This window comes from Idiotropiscis lumnitzeri, unplaced genomic scaffold, assembly GCF_059441095.1.
Source record: "Idiotropiscis lumnitzeri isolate Australia: NSW breed Sydney's pygmy pipehorse unplaced genomic scaffold, RoL_Ilum_1.0 HiC_scaffold_171, whole genome shotgun sequence".
In the NCBI taxonomy this organism is placed as follows: Eukaryota; Metazoa; Chordata; class Actinopteri; order Syngnathiformes; family Syngnathidae; genus Idiotropiscis; species Idiotropiscis lumnitzeri.
The window spans coordinates 425,229-431,790 of NW_028283709.1; the positions used below are offsets into that span (position 1 = coordinate 425,229).

The 6,562-nt window shown below is 43.9% G+C and overlaps 2 long non-coding RNA genes across 2 annotated transcripts; both read left to right on the forward strand.

The window, feature by feature from the left end:
* The first annotated feature begins 3,363 nt into the window (after positions 1-3,363).
* Positions 3,364-4,669, forward strand: LOC148314968 (uncharacterized). Its single transcript, XR_015841375.1, has 3 exons — positions 3,364-4,109; positions 4,197-4,290; positions 4,358-4,669. It is a non-coding gene; the product is annotated as an uncharacterized LOC148314968 (long non-coding RNA).
* Positions 4,670-4,816: 147 nt separating this feature from the next.
* Positions 4,817-5,849, forward strand: LOC148314969 (uncharacterized). Its single transcript, XR_015841374.1, has 3 exons — positions 4,817-5,245; positions 5,333-5,435; positions 5,497-5,849. It is a non-coding gene; the product is annotated as an uncharacterized LOC148314969 (long non-coding RNA).
* The last annotated feature ends 713 nt before the right edge of the window (positions 5,850-6,562 follow it).

The window sequence follows — 6,562 nt, forward strand, 5'->3', positions numbered from 1 at the left end:
TGATCTTTAGTGTCTAACCACAGCACCTGTTTAAGCATTTTGGCTTGGATCAGCTCCTTAATAGAACTGATTTCCAAACGTAATCTTTTTTCAGCAACAAGCTTAGTAGATTTCAAAGCATCCATAAATGAGTGATTATCGGTAACACAGATTATTGGCACATGTTGATCAGGACTACCAGCATACAGTTCAGAAAATAAAGTTGACAGAAAAATGGCATTGTCAATTCCCTCAGACATAGCTAGTGTCTCACCTGCTAGTGTACTTCTGACAATTCTCTTAATTTTCTTTGACTGCCAGCAAATGGGAGAAAACTGTCCATTTTCACCCATCAAAACAACAAAGTGCCCACCTTGAGTACCCCCATCAGATAGATTTGCGAAAGATGCATCAGTGAATGCAACAAACTGTAGGCTATCATCTTTCCCAAGGGGTTGAAATTTCAACTCAACTGACTTGGTCTTGAGTTTGGATACGACTTTGTTTGCTTTGATAATTGTCTGTATGGTAGCACATTTGAGATTTGAAGCCAGATTACTGGCATCAAACATGGCATCAGGTCTGCTCTGTCTTGCAACCCACAAAAGTTGCCCTATTTTTGATCTTAACTGATCTCTTTCCTCTTCAGTGACAGGTGAAGTATGCTCAGCTGCACGCGATGGAGTGAGATGTATTGGCTGTAAATGGTCAATATATGTGGCCTGGTGTATTTTTATCCCTTTTTCTGAAGTAACAAAATCTACACCCACATACGAAAAATTATCATGAGCTTCACGACCAACACTAAACTTGACTTTGAGATGTGCCATGACAGTCATTTCAAACATTTGAGAACCACCCCAAATGAAATCATCAACGTGACATGCAAGCACACCCGTGACGTTTTTCTCATTGTCCAGCCAGTAGAAAACTGCTGGGTCAACTTTGGATACTGTACCTCCTGCACCAATCATTATGTCTTTCACTCTGTTATACCAATACAGAGAGGCATCTGCTAAACCATACACACACTTTTTCAATTTCCAAAGCGCCCCTCCGCAGTTGGCTTCAGGAGGAGGTTTAACAAAAATGACGCGAGACAGTTCCATGCCTTGTAGAAAGGCTGACTTTATGTCCATCGAATGAAGTGTCCACTGTCTTTGACAAATCACAGCTACAAGAAGCCTCAGCGACTCTGAGGCACAGGTTGGTGAGTCTTTTTGCAACTCAGCAACTTGCAGCTCCTCAAAACCTCTGGCAACAAGCCTTGCTTTTGGTACTAATCCAGTCACTGTCTCTTTCAGAGTGCATACCCATCGTGTGGATATGTACTTTTGTCCCTTGTCCTCAACTTCCTCAAACACATCATTTTTTCTCCAATTTGGTGACTCTTGTCCAAATTCCGACTTCATTTTTCCAGCTTTCGTAGGGTTTTCCTTCTTCAAACGGTGGCGGAACTCTGTAGTTGATAACCATCCTCTGCTACCAATGTTAGCCTGAATGAAAACTCCAAAAGTGTTGACAGTGCCCGGGCGGAAGGTGCTCCTCTTTGGCTTAACTGCCACACACATATATATACAGTGAACCCCCGCTACTTCGCGGTTCACCTTTCGCGGGTTCAGTGCTTCGCGGGTCTAAAAAATATTCGGGAGCATTGTAGTTTCGGCGAGCGGCACAAGGGGGCGCTGAAGCGGTTAGACGGCGGGCGTGCGCCGAAGAGGAGAGTGGACGAAGAAGAGAGTGGACGAAGAAGAACAGGTTCCCCCGGACACGATTGGTGGCGACGGACACGATCGGGGGCGACATTTTGCTTCGTTCGGGACCGTGCGTGAGCTCCGAAGGAGACCGGCCGGCGTGTGTGGCTGTCAAGCCGAAGAGAAACAACTTCCGCCCGGGCACCGGCGAAGCGCGAGGCTGTCAGTTATGAATGAATAAATGAAGAATGCCACCTTTCATTTCACTGTCATGATCCGTGCCTGTCATGCCGCGTGTGTTTTTGTTTTTTCAGCTGTGTGGGCGTTCCTCCAGCGATCGTCTCGCGCCATGTCGTCAGCTGCTGCGAGACGCGCTGATTACACTGACTATATTGTGATAATAAATATCTTTGTATCACCACCTTTTTTCCCGGGTCTGCGTTTGGAGAGTCCTGTTCAATCCTCCAGTTCTGCTGGAGGATCATAACATTCACAGGGCACACCGGACGGCGTACCAGCAGGTAAAAGTCGAAGTAATTAAATAAATACAAAAAGAAGTAATTGAATAAATACAAAAATAATGGCTGGGGAATAAAAAAAATAATAAGTTTTAATAATAATTTGTTTTTTTGTTATAACATGAATTTCTCTCTCTCTCTCTCTACCAGTATATATATATATATATATATATATATATATATATATATATATATTTGTATTTTTTTTAAGCATTTTTGAAGGTGTGCCGCTACTTTGCACCTATATATATTTATATATATATATATATATACAGTGAACCCCCGGTTATCGCGGTTAATGGGGACCGAGACCACCCGCGAAATCTGAAAATCCGCGAAGTAGCGTCGCACCTTCAAAAAAAAAAAAAAAAAAACACCGTGTATATATATACTTCGCACCTATATATATATATATATATACCGTATTTTTACGGCCATAAGATGCGCTCCCTCAAAGGGCGCAACACCAGTTGAGGGTGCTATTTCCGTATTCAATGCATATACTAGGCGCGCCGCACTACAAGGCGCTAGCTCAGCCGCTCGCGCTAGTTCAGCGCTAGTTCAGGCGAGACTAGCCGCTCTCGCGCTAGCTCAGCCGCTCGCTCTATCCAGCCGCTCGCTCGCGCTAGCTCAGCCACTCGCGCGCGCTAGCTCAGCCACTCGCACCTGAGTCGCGCTAGCTCAGCCGCTCGCACCTGAGTCGCGCTAGCTGATGTCAGCTCACCAAGACTCAATCCCCCAAGTGATCGTTTCCAGAGGTATCACCCCATTTCAATGACAGATGCTATGAATCTATTGGGAGTCACTGCCAATAACAATGACTATAACCAACAAAAGGTGTCTTGGCATTAGTCTACTAAACAACGTCAGGGGAGGGACTTCACTGGTCACCACACTCCTTAGAGTCACGGTTTCAAACCAAAAAAAACCTCAGCTTACAAGCAAACAATGAAACAAAGAAATAAGATTAACACAAAACATGTGTCTCTCATGCCATCTATATACCCAAAATAAATAAAAATAACACAAAAGATTACAGCAATGGCTTCTTGGGAGCCACTCAGCCTTAGCCAATTACAGCAATGGCTTCTTGGGAGCCACTCAGACTCAACCAATCACATGGCTGTTTAGAGAGATGGGCTGTTGTGCTTTGGGCTTTTTGCAGTCTGTTGTCTAAACCTGGGACGTTTCTTGCTTGCAATAACATAAATGATAAGACTGACTACAACATTGTCGACAGCTGCCCTTTTGTCCAGCTTTCTCCTACACCATCACCCAAACACCATAGTCACATAATGTATAATTCACGGTCAATTAGAAGCATAGATGACTCAGACTTTGTCCAGCAGGGTGTGCTAACATGCACTGAACAGCCCAATGAGTAAAAGGGTTGATGGTCGCGAGAGTGATGCTTAGTCCATATAATGGGCGCGTCGCTTTACAAGGCGCTTTGACTGTTTTGGGGAAGATTAGGGACTTTAAAGAGCGCCCTATGGCCCGGAAAATACGGTATAAAAGAGGAAAGATTGCAGCCGTACAATGAAGACGCTCTAAGATGAACAGCTTGTTGGCTTTTGAGGTGAGTGGTGCAAAATCAAATGGATGATGACACTTGTTAAGATGAGACTGTCTTTTCCGTAGCGGCCCCGGACGAGGAGGAGCAGATGCTACGGCGCTTGGAGAGCAAAATGCCAACTGGACAGGGAGACTATTTCTTTGTTGTTCTTATCTTTGCTCTGTCACTAACTCACTGGGTGTGCACTGCCAACACTGACTGCATGATGGGGAGAAGTCGAGTTCCTATTTGCCCCTTCTTCCACTGTTTTTGCCCCCCTTTCTTGTAACAGGCTGGCAGCGGAGCGGGATGGCCCAAGTGGTGCTAAGAACCACTGGACGAGAGTCGTCATCGCACAATTAAGTGAGAAGTCCACAACTGAAAGTTTTGCAGGATGGGCACAGCCATGAAATAAGATGGTGACATACAAGTCAATGTTTGTTGTTGCAGGTTGGAGAAGGAAGCGGTCGAGACGGGAGTCTCAGAACAGCAGCGGAAGTCATAAAATCGAATTGACGGGGCAGAAGAGGAGCCGGATGAAAGGGTGGAAAAAGTTAAAACGCATGCATGCAAATCCATCAACAAGTGGCACATGAACATTTTTGTTACAGGCCGTTTGTGGACAAGGAATGATCGCTCCGTCAAGTGATGCTCCAAGCTGAGCAGCTTCCTGGCTCTTGAGGTAGATGACAGCATTCTTCTAACAACGCTTGGAGAGCAAAGCACCAACTGGACAGGGAAAGTATTTTTGTTGTTCTTATCTTTGCTCTGTCACTAACTCACTGGGTGTTCACTGCCAACACTGACTGCATGATGGGGAGAAGTCGAGTTCCTATTTAACCCTTCCACTGTTATTGCCCCCCCCCCTTTTCTTGTAACAAGCTGGCAGCAGTGCGGGATGGCCCAAGTGGTGCTAAGAACCACTGGACGAGAGTCGTCATCGCACAATTAAGTGAGAAGTCCACAACTGAAAGTTTTGCAGGATGGGCACAGCCATGAAATAAGATGGTGACATACAAGTCAATGTTTGTTGTTGCAGGTTGGACGGGGGTCTCAAAACGCACGGCCAATGCATCAACAAAGTGGCGCAGGGCTCAGAGATGGATTCAAAGAGGAAAGATTGCAGCCGTACAATGAAGACGCTCCAAGATGTACAGCTTGTTGGCTTTTGAGGCGAGTGTTGCAAAATCAAATGGATGATGACACTTGTTAAGATGAGACTGTCTTTTCCGTAGCGGCCCCGGACGAGGAGGAGCAGATGCTACGGCGCTTGGAGAGCAAAGTGCCAACTGGACAGGGAGACTATTTCTTGTTCTTATCTTCGCTCTGTCACTAACTCACTGGGTGTACACTGACTGCATGATGGGGAGAAGTAGAGTTCCTATTTGCCCCTTCTTCCACAGTTTTTGCCCCCCTTCTTTGTAACAGGCTGGCAGCGGAGCGGGATGGCCCAAGTGGTGCTAAGAACCACTGGACGAGAGTCGTCATCGCACAATTAAGTGAGAAGTCCGCAACTGAAAGTTTTGCAGGATGGGCACAGACATGAAATAAGATGGTGACATACAAGTCGATGTTTGTTGTTGCAGGTTGGAGAAGGAAGCGGTCGAGACGGGAGTCTCAGAACAGCGGCGGAAGTCATAGAATCGAATTGACGGGGCAGAAGAGGAGCCGGATAAAAGGGTGGACAAAGTTAAGAAAACACATGCATGCTAATCCATCAACAAGTGGCACATGAACATATTTGTTACAGGCCGTTTGTGGACAAGGAATGATCGCTCCCATCAAGTGATGCTCCAAGGTCAGCAGCTTCCAGTGTTCTAACAACGTTTGGAGAGCAAAGTGCCAAGTGGACAGGGAGAGTATTTCTTTGTTGTTATCTTTGGTCTATCACTAACTCACTGGGTGTGCACTGCCAACACTGACTGCATGATGGCCATTTTGGACTGAGTTGTGCATGAAGGCAATGCTTCATTTGAGGCAAATGTGGTCTGATATATTAATTTGAGATTTTATTTTTTTAATTATTTTTTTAAGTGAATTGTCAAACTTCCTTTTTGTATGCTCCACATGTGCGTTTGTACGTGAATTAAAATTGTCAAGTGATTTCAAGTGGTCTATTTGAACTTGTGAGTGGCAGTATATGCATGTTTTTGAAAAATGACAAGTGTAGAATGGCATTTCCCCCAAACATTCGAAGGGTGACTTTAAACATGCTTTCAAACTTTAAAACTCGACTAACAATGTTGATAAACATGCAACAGGTTCGGCATTCGTAGAAAGCAGAAGTTAAATTTTTCATGTAGATAAAAGTAATGGAGGGTAAGTAGTTAAATGTCAATTCTCCTAACATTAAAAGTGGTACATATATAAAACTTGTATAGTAAAACAAGATGAGTGAAGCTTTGAACAAACATTGCGAGACAGCCAATCATACGAACAAGGTGGGCAAAATCCTGCCTTCTGTTAGCTGGCCAGGTTAGCATTGAGCTCATGACTTGAAATTCCACACAGGCAAAGTAAGGCAATAACATCCCACGTAGTTTGAATTTGGTGTTTTAGCCGTTTCATTTTTTACATTTGTCTTTATAATACTGGGCCTGTTTTATTTAATTGTCATTAGAATGTATCTAATAATCAGATACCCTTATACCATATAATATTTGATAATTGGTTTATTTTTTTAATTGAATGTGATATTGTTTTGTTTCATTAATTCAATAAAGTTTAAAAAAAAGAAAAAACAATCTCTGCCTATTCATTCAATAGTTTTTTTTTAAGTCACGTGTCCATGTTCAAAATTTAAACGTCAACTTGGT